Source organism: Contarinia nasturtii, unplaced genomic scaffold (genome assembly GCF_009176525.2).
Source record: "Contarinia nasturtii isolate CC-2019 unplaced genomic scaffold, AAFC_CNas_1.1 Cnas_scaffold_695, whole genome shotgun sequence".
Taxonomy (NCBI): Eukaryota; Metazoa; Arthropoda; class Insecta; order Diptera; family Cecidomyiidae; genus Contarinia; species Contarinia nasturtii.
In genome coordinates, this window is record NW_022198046.1 from 9,340,767 (window position 1) to 9,360,935 (window position 20,169).

The 20,169-nt window shown below is 34.7% G+C and overlaps 1 protein-coding gene across 9 annotated transcripts in view; it reads right to left on the reverse strand.

Moving 5' to 3' along the window:
• The window catches only part of LOC116341252 (tyrosine-protein phosphatase Lar), a 380,836-nt gene that overhangs the window by 153,201 nt on the left and 207,466 nt on the right, over nt 1-20,169 (reverse strand). The gene's annotated exons all lie outside the window — the stretch shown is intronic.

The following is a 20,169-nucleotide window of genomic DNA, read 5'->3' on the forward strand; positions in this document are numbered from 1 at the left end:
TCACTGTCGTACATTTCTGGGGTGAAAAAATTGCTGACATATGCATAAAAAAGTGTTCTCAGCAGTCGTCGTGCAAAGTATGAGGTGGCTGTATTGTAGTGAGAAAAAAAAAACACTGTGACAAAAGCCACACTTCCAGCGATTTAAAAGGTTTATGCGAGACCCTGGCTTACTTGTGCTCGTTTGCTCACTTACGAAAGCGGAAAAAAGAGAGATTTTTCATATTAAGTGCGAAGTGTGGATGGATAACGGCGTTGAGTTTGCTCTTCATTTTTGTTTAGGCGTGAATATAAATTGACTGTCTTTTTTTCGCATTTCCCTCAAGGCATTCTCAATATTGTCTTCCTGGATTTTCTAATTGGCATGGAAAACAAAACAAAACCCCGACCGGAAAGCGGGTGACGTATCTTACTCCATGCTCCGATTCACCTCTAATATTTACTTGAAGACTTAATACCCACACATCCACCAATCAACCGGTCAGCATTTGAATGAATAACGAAGGAAAGTGATCGAAATATATAATAAAAAAAGGTCAATGTAAGGTCAGCAAAGGAAACGCTGTTCATTGATGGACACATCGAACCAAAGACCAACAACAAAACCATAAATGCTTTTGTTTGTTCAAATCCAATTTATGATGAAAGAACCGGACAGCGCCCATTCATTGTTGTGACACAACAAAAAACAAATGAACTGAACAACAGCTAGAAAAGAGCACATGTATAGGGAAAAACCCATCTCGTACCAATTTATTGTCAGGCTACTCACAATGTACAGTGTAATAGATAGAATGAGCCGACGCACCAAGCAAAAACTATTATAAAAGCCATTTAGTGTGACTTGAGTTTGTTTACATTTGTCGTGCCATTATTTTCAATAATTCCTTTAGCACATAAGTTTTCCGGTATCCATTAATTTACGTTTCGCCTATTTATTTGGCTTTGTTTGCACATCTAGCTACTGCAGTCATGTTACAACACTACAATTTCACTCCTTTGAAAGCCGTATGTGTGGAGAAAGGATTTTATTGAGCTACAATAATTTTCATCGTATTTTATGCGCATCACAAAAAATAAAACAACGGAAGACTTTAATTGTGCCAAAGACTTCTTTTTGTGCTGTAAAATCGTTTTGTCTACATCAACACAAAATCCATTCTGTTTTTTCGATTTCAACGTGAACCATTTTATTTTCAATGTTTGCGAAGAAAAACACAACAATTTTTTGATGCTGCAGCTACTAAACCGAATCAAAGTATCTCGGTGTTGAGCACCGGTGTTGCGATAAATAAAAATGTGAAAAAATATTGAAAGCCGAAGAGATATGAGCATTTATAACAAAAACCAAATTCTCTTATATCTCAAATGCCAATGCATCGAAGCAATTAACAACAAAAGTAACAACTAATAGTGTATTCTCGTTCAAATAAAAACACTCTCTCAAACTCAGCAAATGTGAATTGTTTTATTGTTTGAGTTTTTCGTGCAACGCTTTTTTCTTCCATGCACACATAAACAAGCAAAAGTCCTTCAGCTCCAAACTGTTACATGGGATTTTTTTTTGAATTTTAATTTCGAGCGGCGCATAAACAATGCATCATATATACATGCACGCTTATCGGCTGCAAAGACAATTCGATTCTTTATCGCCGCCAATAGCGAAAAAATATTGTATGCAAAACGCGGTTCGAAGCAAACGGCATGCATTTTCTCTCATGTATATTTCTAATTACCCATTCGTCTATATAAACAAATGAAAAAAATAACCAAACCAACCGAAATCGAAATTGTTTTGCTTCATATTTTCTGAACAAATTCCCATCTGATCTGTTTTTCTCTCACATTTCGCTTCTGTAGTTGGTCTCTTCAGTTTCTGTTTTGTTTTATTGTGCACTGTTTTGTTGCTATTTTGTGTGGCGCTAGCGCAATTTTCCATGTACACACAAAATACATTTTAATTTATGACTTCAAAAATCAAATCGCATACGATAATTGTGCACACATACACATGAGTCGAACGCAAAACTGAAAACTATCGAACGAAAACCATTTCGTTTCGAGTGTTCATTTGAAGTATTCCGAATACAATAAAGTTTATTTGTATGCGCACGGGCGCAGAAAAAATATTCACCACCATCGCCTGGATAAAAAATGGCATTCAACGATTGAAACAAGAAAAAATGGCGATAGAGAAACGGTAAATCGCAAAAAGTGAAAACAATAAAATATTACGTTCTGGTTAGATTTCAAACAGGTACATTGTTTATGTGTATAAGTTGTGCGATTTTATTTTGCTGTTGGTGTTTTTTTTTATTTCACTTCAGTTGCTACGATGACGACGGTCTACTAGGGGATCAGTTTTACGAAACGCCGATCGAAGCGGGAGATCGAGTGTGAGAGAAAGAACTGTGATTGTTTGCCAATTGCACAAACCAAACAATCATCATTTTGCACACAGTGAATGGCATGTAAACATGTTGAAGCGAGAGTGTTCAGAGTGCACCGCCAAACATAACAAATAGCAAAATCTTTGCATTCAATCGGAAAATTTATATTTCTGCAATTTTTAGTTTCAATACAATGATGGCAAAAACACGATCCACCATACAAGCAAACGCGCAATAGTAAATGGCTACAAATCTAGCCCTCTTCAAATCGAGTGCTGTACAAACTGGATTTGAATTTATTTTCCGGCTTTGGTGTTATTTTCAATGGCCAAACGATTCGTTTTGGTCATTTGCGACGTTGTTCGGGCTCATGAACCATGGAAAATATTCGCCATGCACAAATAAATGCTTTTGCTCTATTTTATAGACGCTCAAAATGTAAATGTTGTTGTTTTTTTCTACTTTTTATCTCTTCCTTTCCATTTTGAACGGCTCGCGTTTTGCGTCCTGTTTCACTGTGCACACGATGGCAATCTATCTATTGGGCATATTTGCACGTACATTCCAATAGATTTGTGCATAAATTGCTATCCAATCGCACCCTCTCCTCGTACCCTAACTCTCATTCTTGCGTTTACCTCAATTTTTCATACCTGTGTATGAATAATATTGATATGTTTGGGCATAACTAACTATTTGCTTTGTAGATAGAAACAGCCAATCATGAGCGCATACTTTTCAGTTTACCGTGAGAATGCGTTTTTTAAACGTTGCATTCACTGCCGTTGCCTCCTTTAATTTACCAATGTTTTTGGTGCTGCGAAACCTTCGTCCTGTTTATCTACAAATTTACATTTTCGCTGTGCTCAGCGCGTAACACCACATCATCTATAATAAATACCGAAAAAAGTGAATGAAAAAAACTTTTACCTTGTTCATTCTCTTCCACTCTTTCTCTCCCTTCATCTCCCACAATCTCGCAACGACGAGAGATTGGTGATTTCGCGATGCGAAAAAGTGTATGAGAGACTTATTGTGTTACATAAATTATGATCATCGGTATATATCATCGGTAACATATTACATTTTGTATGTTTTTCACTGCTCGGTTTATCGCTTAGTTTGTGTGCACGCGTGTACATGAGAGCCCGAGCACGTTTTATTTATATTTTTTTACTCCAATTCAAGTGGAGCTTGTACAAAAAAAGTGGCGGTAGCAGCAACAACAACAACTCCCGAACTTCAACCCAATTTTCATTTTCGTAATTTTACCGAACTTTTTTCGGCAACACACATGGATTCACTTGGGTTAGTGTTTTTTTTATGAAGCTCTCATAGTTCTAGTGCATGTTTTGCAGTTAGTCAAAACATGGATAGTGATATCAATTTAGAATTGGTGATAATGAAGCCACAGCCAATAATGCTAGGTTAAATCGACCAACTAAAAAAGCGCCATGAATCTTCCATTTCCATTTTTTGCACTCGTTTTTATCTCTTCGTCGATAAATGAAGTGCCGATAAAATTGTCTAGTTTGTGAAGTCAGCCAAACTAATCACAAAATGTAGTTGTTATTAAAACAGTCGCTTTTTGTTTGTATCAACTGATGTAAAGCGACCCGCAGATACAAAAAAGACAACAACACATTTCGAATTTCAATTGTGGTTATTAGTTGCAAGCATTAATCAATTTTTGAGTGAGTCAACCGACGAAAAATAAAATAGCAGCAACGGTAAAACCACACCAAATCGTTGTTATGAATAATAATAATGAGTCATTAAAATTAACGCATTTAGCAGAAAATGGACAAAGAACCAAAAAACTTAATCATCGAATTTTGGTTTATATGGAATATTTATGTTTAAGCCGAGCACAACTGATTAGTGAATGCACAATTTTCGGTCACTAAATTTATGGATGATTTGATGACGATGAATACGGGAATAAATGATTTTGTGGCTGTTTTTCGTTCACTTTTTTTTTCGGGTGTTTATACGCAAATCACAAAAAACACGTATTCCGATAAAATCTATAATTATGGTCGGATGATGATTTGAAGCGACTGTGTATGTGGTTGCTTCAAGTTCAGTGGAATGTGCTGAAATAATGCATGATATCATTTCAATTTATGTGTTTACTGGATTGTGTAAATCAATATGCGCATCAAATATCAATGCTGTTGATGTGTAAACTAAAAATTGAATGATGCCAAGCATATGATCGCGAATGGTGTGTGTGTTCTATCTGTTGGCGTGGCTGAGCGAAAGTGTTTATGTGTGCCGAATAATGGCATATTGAACACGTTCAACATTCACCAAATTACCGTTTTGCACGTAATCAATCACAAAATCAAGTGAATTGTAAACAGTAAATTTAGAAATTGAACGTTAGCTCTTTGTTCTGCATTTTGATTTTTCCGATCGAATATCGTTGCAGTTTCAACCGCTGGTGCATATTGCGTCAGAATGATTCCGATTGCCAAATGCAAAAATTGAATCAATAATTCAATGATAATTCATTGACGCGACGAAATAGTAAATGTTGGTTCAAATCATGCAGTAATTTTAACGATTCGGACTGTGCACACATCCAACAAATAAATGGGTAAAGTGAAAATTGGTTTTGAAGTCAAATTGGCCAATATCCAATAGAAAATTCATACATTTTTAATATATATTCGATATTCCAAACATTAAACAGCTAGTAAAAGCTGTAAATTGTGCAATATGCATGCAAACGCAATTCGATTTCGATATCTTGATAAATGAGAAAGCTTTTACCGAATCGATAAAATGTTTCATTGTGGTACATCTCTGAAATTGAAATTTGTTGTTAATATCAATTAAAGCAGCCGATATCTTATTCTCCATGGAATTTCACTCTTCAGATTGAAGTGAAAAATAATAGGTACACATACACGTATATTGATTTATAATAATATTGTTTGTTTGCGCATGATAAGAAGCAGGCAATTTAAATTTTATTCTATGAACATGAGATAATTGTTGGGTATGCAAGTGATAAAATCACTTCTAATGGATTTCATCTGTAAAGGATATGATGAGCCTTATGAGTGACGATAGAGGATACAGCCAATGCATATCATTTTAGTGTAATGCGAAGTATTGAAATTTAATGTTTATCCAAGTGTGTATGACCTTTATAATGGATGGATTCGATCGTAATTGTGGTTTTTGTCATTGTGAAACTCTCTATCAGCATATTCGCATATGTTGATGCAATAATGTTTTTTCAATGCATTTTACCATGCATTATATGTGCACGCAACCATATAAATTCATGCCAATACCAATACCAAGTAAAGATGTGGGGAGAGTGAACGGATGGTTTACAATAACACACACTCACATGGTCATCATTTAGAGTGATAGATTTAAATGTGAATTTGCATCGAAAACGTTTTTAAATGCTAAAGATGTTTTGCTGAAATGATTGAAACCAACGATGTTGCTGCTTTGTTTTGTTCGTTACCCATCGGCGCATCTATCAGCCTCTCATCCTCTGTCGTTGCAAAAACAAAATCCATATTTTGATAATTTTCGTTTACACACAGCATGCATGAGCTTTTAGTGGGTACACGCTATGCTTTCGATCGGCAATTAGTGCAAGCAACAATGTTGATGTTGATGTTTTAGCCTCCTATGTATGCACTACCAAAATTTTTACTCATAAATTTGTTTATTATTTTACCCGTTTTCCAATAACAAAGCCAACTTTTTACTTTTCCGCACACACCTAGTGTGTAAGGTAAAGTATTGGAATCGGTCGAAAAATTAACACCCTCAAAAAACATGTTTTCTGGGTGTTTTAGGAGCCAGGGAACACGAATCTAGCGTTTTTTCGATGTCCGAATGTATGTGCGTGGTACCCTGTACGCTGTACGCTGTACGCTGTACGCTGTACGCTATGTATGATTGGGGGTGCCGAGGAATAGAAACCATTAGATTTTGAGCGACTTTGGTTGATAGAGTAACGTGTCATGTCTGGTGTGATGCCCATGGCCATCCATGGGAAAAATTCAATTTTCCCCCCAAAAGTGATATTTAATGTATTCTTAAACATCCAAAAATATGTATTGGGGGGTTTTTGGGTACGAGAGAACCGAATATGACATTAGTTTTGCGATACAAATATATTTCGACACACCTTTCATACAAATATTTCGAAAAAATTGGATTTTTGTATGGAAGCCATGCCTGTATGATATCGTAATGACCTGAAACTTTGCGCAGGTTATTTTTATCACACAAAAATAATATTCCGAGAGTTTGAAGACATTTCAATACATATTAGGGGTACCTTCCGAACAAAATTTTGGATTTTTCACCCAAAAACGAAAATTTTGTATGGGAAGTACCCCTAAATTGTATTGAAATATTTTCAAACTTCCAGAATGTTGGCTTTTTGTGAAAAAATACCCTGTGTCAAGTTTCACGTCGTCATGCAAGGATTGATTCCATTCCAAAATTCCCATTTTAAGTAATTTTTATATAAAAAGTGTGTCAAAAATTATGTGTATCGCAAAACTAATGTCAGATTCAGTTTTTCGTGAGTTCAAATTCAAGTAAAAGATAAGTTATAAATGAATTTTGTGGATCACAGTGCGGAAAAGTTCATCTTACGTACGTAAGACATTTTATTTTTTTTTGGTTCGTTTGTCCAATGTTTGTTTGAAAAAGGGAGTCACTGAAACTAAAACAATTCAGCTACCGTCAATTAATTCCCAAGTGAAAACAACAAATTCGCCACAGTACGATCACCGTTGGCTTGGGTATGCAGATATATTCTATTATTCATGATGATGCTGCTGAGCGTGCAAAATATCCATTTGATACCATTCGAAAAATGTCTGTAATTGAAATGTAATGAAAGTATTGTTTTGTAAAAACCCCAAAATGCGTGAACAGCACATCAGTTGGCCGCAATAGAAATTGATAATTACATCATTTAGTCATTTGTATTCTCGTTGAAACGACCTCAATCAACCGAATTTCAAATGGCCAATTTAAAATTTGTATTTGGTGACATTTGAAAACAGTCGATTCAACCAATTATCAATTTGAAAAAATGTTCGATGAGAGAAAGAGAGAGAGAGAGAAAGAGAAAAAGATAGTATCGCAACATTCGCATCATAAATTTTGATTAATTAAATTTAATTTTATGCTCTGATTCAATTGCGGACGATGGTAAATGTATCACCGAATGGCTGCAGATATTGATTTTGATGCCAAATAGATAAATTATTCAATATACTCACAGAGTGCATCATAAAAAAAAATGTACTGAAACTTCAAAGAGATGATGATTCAATGTTTCGGTTCGTTCAGATTTTTATATAAAATCAAATATAATAAGATTTCCGATTGAATAACAGTATCGGAGAAAAAATGGAGCAATTTTCCATGGCCAATCGATTTTTATGACCTTTTGTACAAACAGAAAGATGACGACATTTGTCCATCGTTAAGATAAGCAAAAAAAAGGTGAAATACCATTCTCTGATTCATTCCACTAGTTGGTTTTTCCGGAGACCCAGTTTTATCAACGCATTGAACTGGCAAAATTGCGAAGCTTTTCTGTTGTTGTTGTTATTATTACGATGCATTCATTGTGTGGCACATAAACTCTTGATTATGATATTTATAAACATCGAACCACAAAAATTGACGTTGAAAATCGAAAAACTTTTTGGATTAATCCTATTTTATTAGATTGGAATTTCTCTCGCCCTCTCTCTCTCTCTCTCTCTTTCTCTTTCTCTCTCTCTTTATCGTTTGGCCGCATTCGTTCGTTCAGTTGTTTGTATGGTTTTCGTTTTATCCCGGTGTGTATTTTATGTGAATGCCAGTTTCAATATAATATGTTCCGTGTCGAATTTTAATACTGTGGCCACTGTGAGATCGATTTGTGTGGCCGCACAGTTCGACTTCAGTGCGCTTTCATTTCAATTGATTTTCTATGTGAATAGATTTTATTGTGGCAGCGAATACGAAAACTTATCCGAATTTTTTTCAAAGTGTTATTGATCTTAGGCCCCGATTCTTTCATATCCTTTTTTTGCCATCGACTAATGCCGTAATTGTAAGTTGAAAAGTGAGAGAGATTCATTTCAATTCGACAATACCCGAGAATAAAAACAACCATTCTCATCTACTTTCGAAGTGAACAACAATAACATCCAAAAATGGTGAACACACGAAAAGAATAGGGATTTGCAACTCAGTTGGAAACTACATCAAAGTTTTTCAATAAAAAAAAACACACACACAAAAGACATTTCATTTGGTGTTGCATTAAATGAGAAAATTGAACACAAGAATTTTGTGTGAATGCTTGCCGAACAACCGACATTTGATATGGGATTTGAAAATCATGTTCATGGAAGTATGTGTGAGGGAATTTTTTTTCTTCTTCGGTTTTCTCTATTGAAAACGCAACGAGAATTCAATCGTAAAACAAACACTTGATGCGAAAATTATTCAATTCAATGTGAGAAGAAAAAACGGTTGATATGACGGTGCAGACGACATTCTATTACGTTTTTTTTTCTATGTGCGATTTCATTTTAAATCATAAAATGGTGTATGTGTGTGTATTTTGTGGTTGTTTGCCACCGAATAAAAGAAGAGGCGAATGTGAGACCAGCAAGAACAAAACTTCGATAGACAAACACCAAATCACATTAACTTTCAATTTTACTTTGTAGCCAGACCGATTCACGCAATGCGATGCCATGGTAATCTGTCAGTTGACATTTGTTTTCGGTGTTTTTTGTCTTCGCCAGAGTCGACTGTGGACGGGAATAACCCGCAACGACTTTTTGACGCCCAAGTTAATGTTCTCATTGAAACCGAAAATATCTAATCGAATTGATTTGAATTTTCTTCTCTCCTCCTTGTTGTCTCAAAATCAAATTCAGACTTGATTTGACTTGCGGCATGAAATTTCATTTAATCTTCTCAATCTTCTGTCATCGAAACAAACTTCAGCAACTGCGTTCACCCAACTTCTCTGATTTACATAATAATGATTTCGATTTGTGAATATGTTGTTGTTTTTTTTCCTTCTCAACATTGAAGTTCGTATGATTGTCTGGGCGTTGAGAATTTTGTTGAAAACAATGCAGTTGATTTGGAAAGTTTCATTGATTATTTCTATGAAATCTCATAACTTGTGTCTAATCTCAATCTTCATCATTATTATCAATATCACGCTTCGGTTTATTGGCTGGATAAAAAAAATGTAAAAAAAAAACAAACAAACCGGCGACTGTCGCTGTCAAATAAAAAAGCACAAACCAAAACATTGAAAGAGAAAAAAAAGTATTTTAAATCAAAGAAAACTTTTGACAGCATTTTAATAAGAATTGGGCCCTGAATTGTGCCGTTTTAGAGCAAAGTAAAAAGCGCATAAAAAGGTAATTCAAGAGTGAATTAATCCAATTTTGCGCTAGAGAAAAAAGACAAAGTATTCTTTTTGTCGACAAACAGATGTGCCAGTCGAACACACATTTTTTTTTGCGCGTTTTATATTCATGTTTAGTAATTGGTTGGGCTAACACGGCCGTTGGTGATGATAGAGGTGGCGTCAGTGGTTGATGATGATGCCAAACATCGGTAAAACGGTCACGTTTCACGCGTTAGCGGCCAATCTTCGGCGTAACAATTTTATGGTTCAGAGTGATTGAGCGTGTTTGATGTTTATCTTCTACAAAGAAAGGTGCTTAAAGCCAGGAAAAAGATGATATATATACACATCTACATGTATTTCATTTACGAGCTATTGCCTTTAAATGACAAATTTTACCCGAAACACAATGATGATTCATTGTCGAACATTATTTATATGTATTTTGTATTTTAATCATGGTCACAAGACAAATTTACTGCCACGGCAATAAGAGTTTGCATTCGTTAGTGTGCACAACTTTCGTTCGACGAACACTTCCATTGGACCATCGTCATTGTCTTGTATTTTGTAAGAATTGTGTAATCACTTTTCGTTGCTCAATATCAAGGGTAATATAGTTTGAGAGATGGTTATAGTGCGTTGATTTTGACGCAAAAATATTCCAAAAGTAAGTAAGGGAGTCGCAATAAAGTTTTATGAGACTCGATTTTCTTTGAAACCCATAAAATTTAATGATCGAACTTAAAACGAAAATGAGGAAAAATAGAAGAACAACACGACCGAATTTCGGTGAGGTGCGTTAAAAGTGAGCGGAGAAGAAAAAAACCTCGAAACTTTCGGTCAATCTGACATGTGCGCGGTTTTTTTTTCGCATTTGTATTCATTTCCATCACTTATGAATGGCGGCATGGAGGAAACACCAAGCGGTACGAATACATTTTTCGTATATTTCGCTATTCACAAAGTGTATGGCATATTATTATATTTTCAACAGGCAACATTTAATAGTATTCATTCGACACAGGCTATTTTCTTTTCATCAAACATGTCCAAAGGTGTGTAGATGGTTTTTTATTTGTTCAGCTTTAAAAGCTGTTATTATTTTTGATGTTACTGTTATTTCGTTGGCATTCATTTGTCCGCATCTTGAATATATAGCATTGTAATGAGTCGTTTGTTTTTGTTTAAAAAGCCAGATCGTAGAGGAGTTCTTTTCTCGAATGTAATCGAAGCTTATGGTGAAGTACTGAAAACCTGGCCAAAATGAAAGTAAAAGAAAAGCGCTTGTGGCAAAAAGAAAAGATTTCTCTCATCGTTAGAAATTGAAATCAAATAGTAGACATTGCCCACACAAACAACAAATCTTCCGAGTGTATCGAAAGAAGAACCAACAACAACAACATCCATGAATTAAAAATAAATGAAAGTGAATTTCAACGTAGAAACTTTTTTTATGGTTATTATTATTTTATTTTCATAGAATTTGGTGGAATTTCTATTATAATTTTTGGCCATAAAACGAAACAAAATGCGAGTGAAAAAAAAGAACGCGCACATATTTCCAAAGGGCGTTCATTTCCAATTTTTCCGTAAGCATGAATTTGAAATGGCACAATGGATGGAGAAGGAAAATTGTATGTTGTCGTATTTTAATTGTCCTCTTTTTCGGCAATAATTGCAAAGTTGAAACGGGCGCTCAGGTAAATTCATTAAAATAACATGGTTCCGGTATGAGCGCGACGAAGTAATAACAATTCGTCGTTGTTATTAACAATGAATTGTGGGAAGGGGCATGGCCATTGTGTGAACAGAGTTTTGCGCGAGCACTCCATTAACCATCTCCATATAACCACAATCTATAAATGTGTGTTCGGTATTTTGCATGTACAAATAGTTACTTATCTCAATGCCAATGGCCATTGAATAAAGAGAAATTTAATGAATATATGTGGAAAAATGCCTGTAATCCTGTGAAAAGTGTGAAAACAGGTTCAATATCGACAAAATGATCGAATAAATAATGCCATTAAAATGAGTATAATACACTTTTGCATTTGAAATGGCATCGATTTTAATTGTTAGCTACACACAAACGCAGAATGTTCACGCTCCCTCTCTGTTTACGCCTAATGTGGCCACGAGTACGATTCAATGTGTTCATGATTTATTCAATTTTTGCTCTGCGGCCCATTTAAGTTTATTTACTTTTATATAATTTTCCAAATGGTTATAATTTTTGTTTGGCCACACCGCTGTTGTTTGTTTATTTGTGTATCTGCCAATTCAAATGGGCCATTTTCAAAGCCATCATCTTGAAAATGAGCCACTGAATAATATACATCATCAAAATACACATCGTGGCTTGTTTGTTGGGCGCACACAATAACGAGGAGTTGAGTCAATGCGCTTGAATAAAATATATACTATATCACAGAACGTCAACAATGGCCCATTTTCCATTTGATTTCAGTATTTTTTACTTTGTTTGAAATCGTTTCGAATGATGAAAATTACATTCATTTCATTCACTCACTCGCTCTCTTTATTACTTCAGATTCAATTTCAACACGGTCAATGTTCCATGTTTTTATGGATATTTAGACATTTTTACGTGTAGCACAAGAAACAAATCTGTTCGCAAAACGTGTGCTTACACACATACACATTTTTATGCTCTGTGCACGCATTTTGACAACGAAAAAAGAAACCGGATGAAATAAAAACTTGAATTATTTACATTAAATTTGTGTGCATTGTGTGAGTGATTGTAGGCAGCTTTTTTTTTGGATTCATCAGCGAACGCGCGTTGCTCTTTCGAAGGATGGTAAATGTTTTTGCAAATGCTTTTTCAGTCAGGAAAAACAATTCAATTTTTATGTTTGATATACATTGTGACTCATTCTCGGTCCCCCAGCAACACAAAACCATTGCAAAATTAATCAAAATACATGCACACAGATATATCCTTCAAATAAATGTGATTATATTTCATGTTTAAATGAGATTAAATATGAATTCTTCCGGCTAAAACTATCGCCGAGGAAGCGTAAACTTTACCAAATCAGAATATTGTCGGCTTACAAATTGCTTCGTGAATCACAAGAAACCAACGAATTATTTCGACGTGTGTATGAATTGATAACTAAAACCTTGAAAAATATAGCGGACTTTGAATGTCTGCGTGTGTGTGTGTGTGTTTTGTGCGTAAAACACATTGTCCAACTAAAAAAAAAAACGAATGAAACATGGGGAAAAACTGGACACGCACCTCTAATTAAAGAAGTTAATTACTGATATGGCTCATGTATATCGTTTGATTCAACAAGCTACCTTTACTCACATTTTTCACAGTTTTCTTATCCAAGACACAGAAAACTATGTACATAATCGATTCGACTTCGGGTAAAATTAACTTTTCATTTCTAGGTTTTGAGCTCAAAATTATCCGCTTTTTCGGATCGAAGCCCATTCGATTTGTAGTTGACTCAACTTAACCCGAGTCAATGTAATGCCAAGCATGCAGTTTATTTCGACGCGACATTGGATTATTTTTAATTTTTGTTGTTGTATGCTTTCTTTTTCGTTTGATTACATTTCGACAGTCGATATGGTGTTCTGAATTCAAAAGAAAACTTTCATTTAGCCTGAAAATTCCTTATTCGCTTTGGACTTTTTTCTGCTATGATTTTAATTTGCACGCTACAAGCACCAAATGAGCTCTGCATGCAATGCGTTGTTCATTGGTTGTGTATAATATTTGTGATTTTTTTCTTCTTCTTCTTCTTCTTATTTTACTTCATTTTTATTCCATTATCGGTTTTTTGTGCTTTTCTTATCCGCATTTTTCTCTGCGTTCTCGTCATTTTCTATTAAAGCAAATGCCATGTTTGTATAATAATTTTTTGCTTATTTGCTTTTGATTCCAACACTTTTAATGTGGTAAAACTTTTGGCGCTCGAATCAACGAACGGACGATTGAAATGGAAAGCGCGCTTTTTCTAGTGTAGTTGTGATTGAATCGCGCAAAAAAAATGGTCTGTACAAAGGAAATGTCCAACTCCTTATCGGGTCGATTTCATGCTTGTGCGACGTACAAAACGAACGTCTTGAGCGTTGAACGTAAATGAGCCTCTGAATGTATGTCGACACGACAAAATTGCGAGGTGGAAAAAAATGCTAGACCGTCATAGCAAAATACCAACTTATTGCATAAAAAATCAGCAGAAATCTTTCGTTAAAAACAGACGAAAGTAGAGCAAAACAGCAATGGTAGAAAACACGTATTGCAAATGCTTTTTCAATACACATTGCCAGCTCGTCGTCATTGTCGGCTGGATTTTTCTCCAGAAAGTATACAACAAACAATAGAAATATCCACACAACATATTAACGACTTTATGTTTCCGAAGCAAAAACGTGAAAAATGCCACACAAAAAAAAACACATTGGAACATAACACAACATTAGAGAGTATGTGGGCAACAGAGATGGAGATAGAATGAAATGGCAACGAATTTATTTATCAATCGTATACCGGGTAATGTGTTATACATTAGGGAATATATACGAATACACACATTGAAGCGGAAATAATCAGAATAACAACATAACGACAAGAATACTCGGAAAACCATAAGAAAACTTGTAAATTAGTTTTATGAAGCATTTTCGATGTTAATGTGGGCGACACGTGTAGGTATATATATATGATTGTATGTATTTGTGTTTGCAAGAGAGAGAGAGAGAGAGAGATGGAGAGAGAAAACTGGATGCGAGAGTAAAACATTCGGTAAATGGCAAACGTGCATGACAAAATTCCAATAAGGTGCTGCTGCGATTTGTCCAACGCAGTTTCGATTGGATAAACCACAAAATTGACGCACGAAGCGAACATCGATAAAACCAAAGCGACAGGATTTCTTTCACGACTCATACCGTTTTGTGTCGAATCGAGAGAATTTCAAGTAATAGCTCGTATTTGAGCAAAAGACAAAATTGACCGACACGGAAATGATCGCATAAACAGATTTCCATAAAAATAATTTTCGGGTTTTTGCTTTTCGGTTGCGATGAATATTGGCAAAACGGTCCAGTTAGTTTGCAGAGGCTATTTAGACACAGCAAAAAGCAATAAAAACAAAGAAAATATATTATTTAGCTAATAAAATTGTGTGAGAAGTTAGTTTAATGGAATGTTTCGTGGTAATAATAAACCATGGTCTCATATATTGTTTGAGCATTGCGAGGATGAAACCAACGAATTGAAGCGCGGTCGTATGTGACCCGGCAACAGAGTCAACAAACGCCATTCAATCAAATCGATTTAAATAGAAATAAAACTGTCGAAAACAAACCGTTTTCCATTCCCTTTGCAATCTCTCTATTTCTCGGAACACACAATTAATGAAGTGCGATGCTGCCTACAAATAAAGTCTCGCATCTTTTGTGTAATGAAACAAAAAAAAAAACCAATACACAAATTATTTGGTAGAATATTGTTCGGAAAAAGTATGCTAATTTATCAGTCAGCCACAAATACGCGGATAAACTTTGTTCAGCTGTTTGTTTTATGACTTTTATTCAGTTGATCTGATCATATTGCTCTCTGCTCTGTATTCTCTCTCTCGTCGATATCGATTTGAATAAATATTGACATTTCCATAATTAAATTACGTCCTGATAACACTGTGCTGCTTTGATGAGCCCAAGTTTCAATACATACGCAATGAATGTGATTTATCTATGTTTTTCTTTCTTTTTCTTTTGAAATAACCGAAAAAAGAACTCATTCCAATTCGAATTTTGAAAGGGAAAGCGAAAGAAAAACAAAATAAAATTAACTCACTTTGATTGCAAATAATACTGCTTCGGATATTGGCATCCCTTGTCAACCCGACTTACACAGCAATAAGAAACATATCGCAGTGAAGAAATGCGAAGCAGAACAAGAGGTAAAATCATTCGCAAATAATGATTTAATAAACATTAACATAAAACGAAACTGATCGAAAAAGGGAGATAGAGAGAAACGCAAAACAAACAAACAAATTTCAAGTATTTGATCGATTTCCGTTGTTTATAAACTCAAAACTGAAATTACGCTTTTCAAACGTTTAGAAAGTCTTGAAACTTTCTTTCAGCAACATCAATTTTGTAGAGAAAATCTTGTAATATCTGTGCTTGCGTGTATTTTTTTCATTAAAAACTTTATGATTTGGAAAATCTACAAATTTTTTTAATGATGAAAATTTTCTCATTGCTTCGAGAATATTATTTTTCCAAGAAGGCGCCAACAAAATGACTTGAACGTACAACATCAAAAGTTTTTGAAACGCAAACATTCTGATATAAATAAAATAATAAAAATAAAAAGAATGCAAAGTTGTAACATTCCCTGAATGATCTGCCGTCCCATGGAATGCACGAACATTGCATTTTACGGTGATTTCTTTCCCGTCATCGCCAAAATTGCCACTCACCGAATGTATGTATGTATTTTTTCATATGTATTCAATTAATGTCATCATTCACGATGGTAATGCTGAAGCACAAAAAGCATTCGCATAAAATATAAGCAGAACATTTCTATGATTTGATTCGATGTGGTAATTTGGTCATCATTATCGTTTTACTACCTCGTTTCGTGTAATTTATACGACTTAATATTTGCAGAGGAGAATAAACGAATGCCGAAAAATAGAAAGTCGACAGAAACCAGAACACTGCAAATAAAATGAGAGATAACGACGGCGTAATCAAATTATTTATGGTTTATTTATAAGCATAAAATTTCGTGTGTTTCTTTTGCGTTATGGAACATCAAGACCAATTTCCGGAAGCAGAGGGAACGATTCGAAATCATTGAGAATTTCGGGTTTTTTTTTCGTCGGATTGTGGGGAGAACAAACATGACTTCACTTTGTTCTAGTTGTAAGAACCACATACTTCATTTAGGAATGTTTGTGCTAGTACATTGTTATTTGTAACTTTGTTTTTGAATCTGAAGTATTTGTGATACGGTATAAAGCGGCCAGAACATCAATAAACTTCAATGCATGGCCAAAAGCAATTGAATTGTCACTCATTTACATGTTTGCACATAGACGCAGCTGTGATAGTGTGTCTTGACATAAAAACAATATGGCCGCATAATTGTGTTTGTTAAATCCCGCCAGCCACAAGGTTTTGAGTGTTCCACATCAAAGAAGTGAAAACTATTCATCCTACTATCATTTTATTCATTGTACTCTTTTCGGACAGACATGGACACACGAAAAAAATGAATAGAATTCAAACTTTGTTTGCAGTATGACGGGAATTTTCCGTCATTTCGGTGTGTATTCTTCGATATTTTCGAAGATAAAATGATACAATTGTAAATTCAAGCACGGCGTAAATGTTCGCTCTGATTGAATTGCCGGATTTCTAGAAAATTGTCAAATTTTTTCCCTACTGTCATGCTTTTCATTTTGAATAAAAGCGATAGATAACATGTGAAGCTTTTTTCGGGGACATATGCATCAATATGGATGGATTTTTTGTGATCGAAATTGGTTCGGCCCAAACATTTTGCGGTGAATCTCATTTTTTTCTGCATTAGATCATATTTTTTTGGCTTATTTTTTACTTTAATTCCACTCAATTTTTTGTGGGAGTGAAATTGCCGTGCTATTGTGCATAAAATGTTAGTTTCGAATTCGGTATTGTTTTGTTGCGAATAGCCGCGGGTACGTCATTTTTCTGTACTTTTTTTTCAGACAAAAAAATCATGAAAAAACGTTTGACGTGTCCCATCAAGACATTTCATGATTTTTATGATGGTGTTTTATTTTTTCCTCCGGTATTATTCATTTTTTTATGAATCGTCGATATAACGGAAATTTAATTTTTGTACCTAAAGCATAATGCAGAAGAAAAAAACATATTATAATTGATGAACACTAAATAAAAATTCGGTTTCATGAGAATTCAACATTTATCGGATTAGAGCGATAAATAGTTATGTTTTGTTTCTTCATTTGCACGTGAAGAGAAATGTTATTTTTAACCTTTTGTACATTTACCATACCTGAAAACATGTTTAATTCGATTTATTTGTGTGACATTTCAGTAATAATGCTATTCGATTCGCGAGAGAGACATATACCGTTAAAAATAACACCGAACTTAAATGGAATATTAATATTCCGATGTTCAAATGGAAATCTAACAATTCGCTCATGAAAAAAAAAGACAATGCAATTTTCAATCAAATAAACTGGTCCGTCTATTTGGTTCATTTGTGCTAATATTTATTTTAAAAATAAATGCTAACCACCCGCGCCGCTCTTTATCTCATCCCAAGCGTGTGTCCCTTTTTTTACAGTTTTTGTGAATTATTCGTGCTGAAAATTTATAGTTTTGTTTGAAAAATTGAAAAATGGATTTCGTATTGCCGACGACGAATGAAAGCAAAACAAAAATAGATCGATCCATGTTGGCAATATGTCACACACGGTAAAAAAGTGGATAAAGAATGAAAAAAAACGGAGTGTGACCGAAATGAAATCGATTTCAAGTTAAATTTAGTCCTCACTCATGCATCAAACCAGAGAGAAAGCTCAACTCGGTGTGAGCATGAAAATGCTTGCATTCAATTCGATAAACCACTTTTTACCAATAGAAAAAAATGAGGTAGAAAATCTGGAAAAATGTCGGATAGATTTAAATTCCATCGAATTCATTCAAGAGAAAATGTTCGGTGTGTTTGTGCTTTTATACGGTATTTGCACTCGAAATGATAAGTTCATAAACACACTGATAACTGAGTTACCAAAAATTCATGCCACTGAGTTAAATATTGTAAAGACACACATTCCCATCCGCATAGACATACCGTAAAATACGGTGTGTGATGCGAGCAAATTTGAATGTGTACACAATTGTACAAGTTTCAAATGTGGAAAACTTTGCCATGTTATAAGAGTAGTGACTTAATCTGTAGTCAGAATTAAATCAAATCAACCGATTCTCACTTGAAATTGAATAAATATTTAGAGAATGAAAGAAAATTATTATTGTCAGTGTGAATTTCTGTTGCATGTTTATCATTGGGCATGTGTGTCGTGTGTGAATGAATATCATCGTGTACCGACATGCCATTCAAAATGAATCGAAATAATAATCTAAATTGAGAGCCGGTTCATGGTTCTACGCAAAGTTTTTCCACAGCTACTTAGCAATTCGGTAATATTTCAACTCATCCAATCCGAACGCATATATGTATATCATAAAGATGTATATTTTGTATCGTCATCATTTTGCATATATTTGCTCCATTATATGTACGCATACCCGACAAATATGTATATGTATATGAAGACGTGTATGTATTTATATATGGAAATCGACTTTCCGATAAAACAGAACGATATATCGTTGTTGAATTGCCACACACATTGCACACGAACAAAAGCAAAATCCCATCCGATCTGCGGACGAGCAAGAGCAAAAGACGAAGTGAGCGAATGAGAGAATTGGTTGTTGTCGTTGTATAACAGGCACCAGTTAACTTGACAATTTAAATTAAACCAATTCAGCTAATGTCTTATGCGATACATGGCTTCTTATCAAGATGCTGAATACGCACAAAATTTCCATCCATTATGCGAAATTAGAAATTAGACTCCTAGTATATATCAATGAAGAAAGGTGTTCTTACTGGAGTTTTTGGTCTTACTGGTTGGTGTTCATGCATGCTTCGGGGGCTTTTTCTATATAATTTAAGATGTTGGTATTCGATTCAAATTAGTCTTATAAATAGGCGGTATTCATAGACTTGTCGCGTCACATTGCAGTTGCTTGTCTTCTCCATCGATTCCCTTCTTCTCTTTTCCGCCACTTTCCGCCGTATGGAAGCGTATCAATCTGATAAAAGTATTTACCCGATGTGAAAAAGCCGCTTTCATGTGCCAAACACTCAATCTCTTAAGTACAAGTATTTTTCACATGCCTAAACAGAAATAATAAAAGTAACCAGCCAAAATAGATACATTTATATTTCAAGGTCTTTTATTTGCCATTCACCCAATAAATTTTCACGGTGTCTGCACTTTGTTGCTCCAAAACGGCTATATTCCGCCAATATATTTTATTTCGCTATCAATTTAATGTAAACATAACGATAAGAAAATTTGCATTGAACCTCGTACTGCGGTAACTGTTCGCAACTACGACAAATACACGACATGCAAATCGACTTACAATCCACACAATTATGGTGTCTAATTGATTTCACATAATGTAACACCACTAGTAGCGAATCAGATTCGAGAGTCAGAGATTCAATATTAACCAGAAATTTACAATCGTA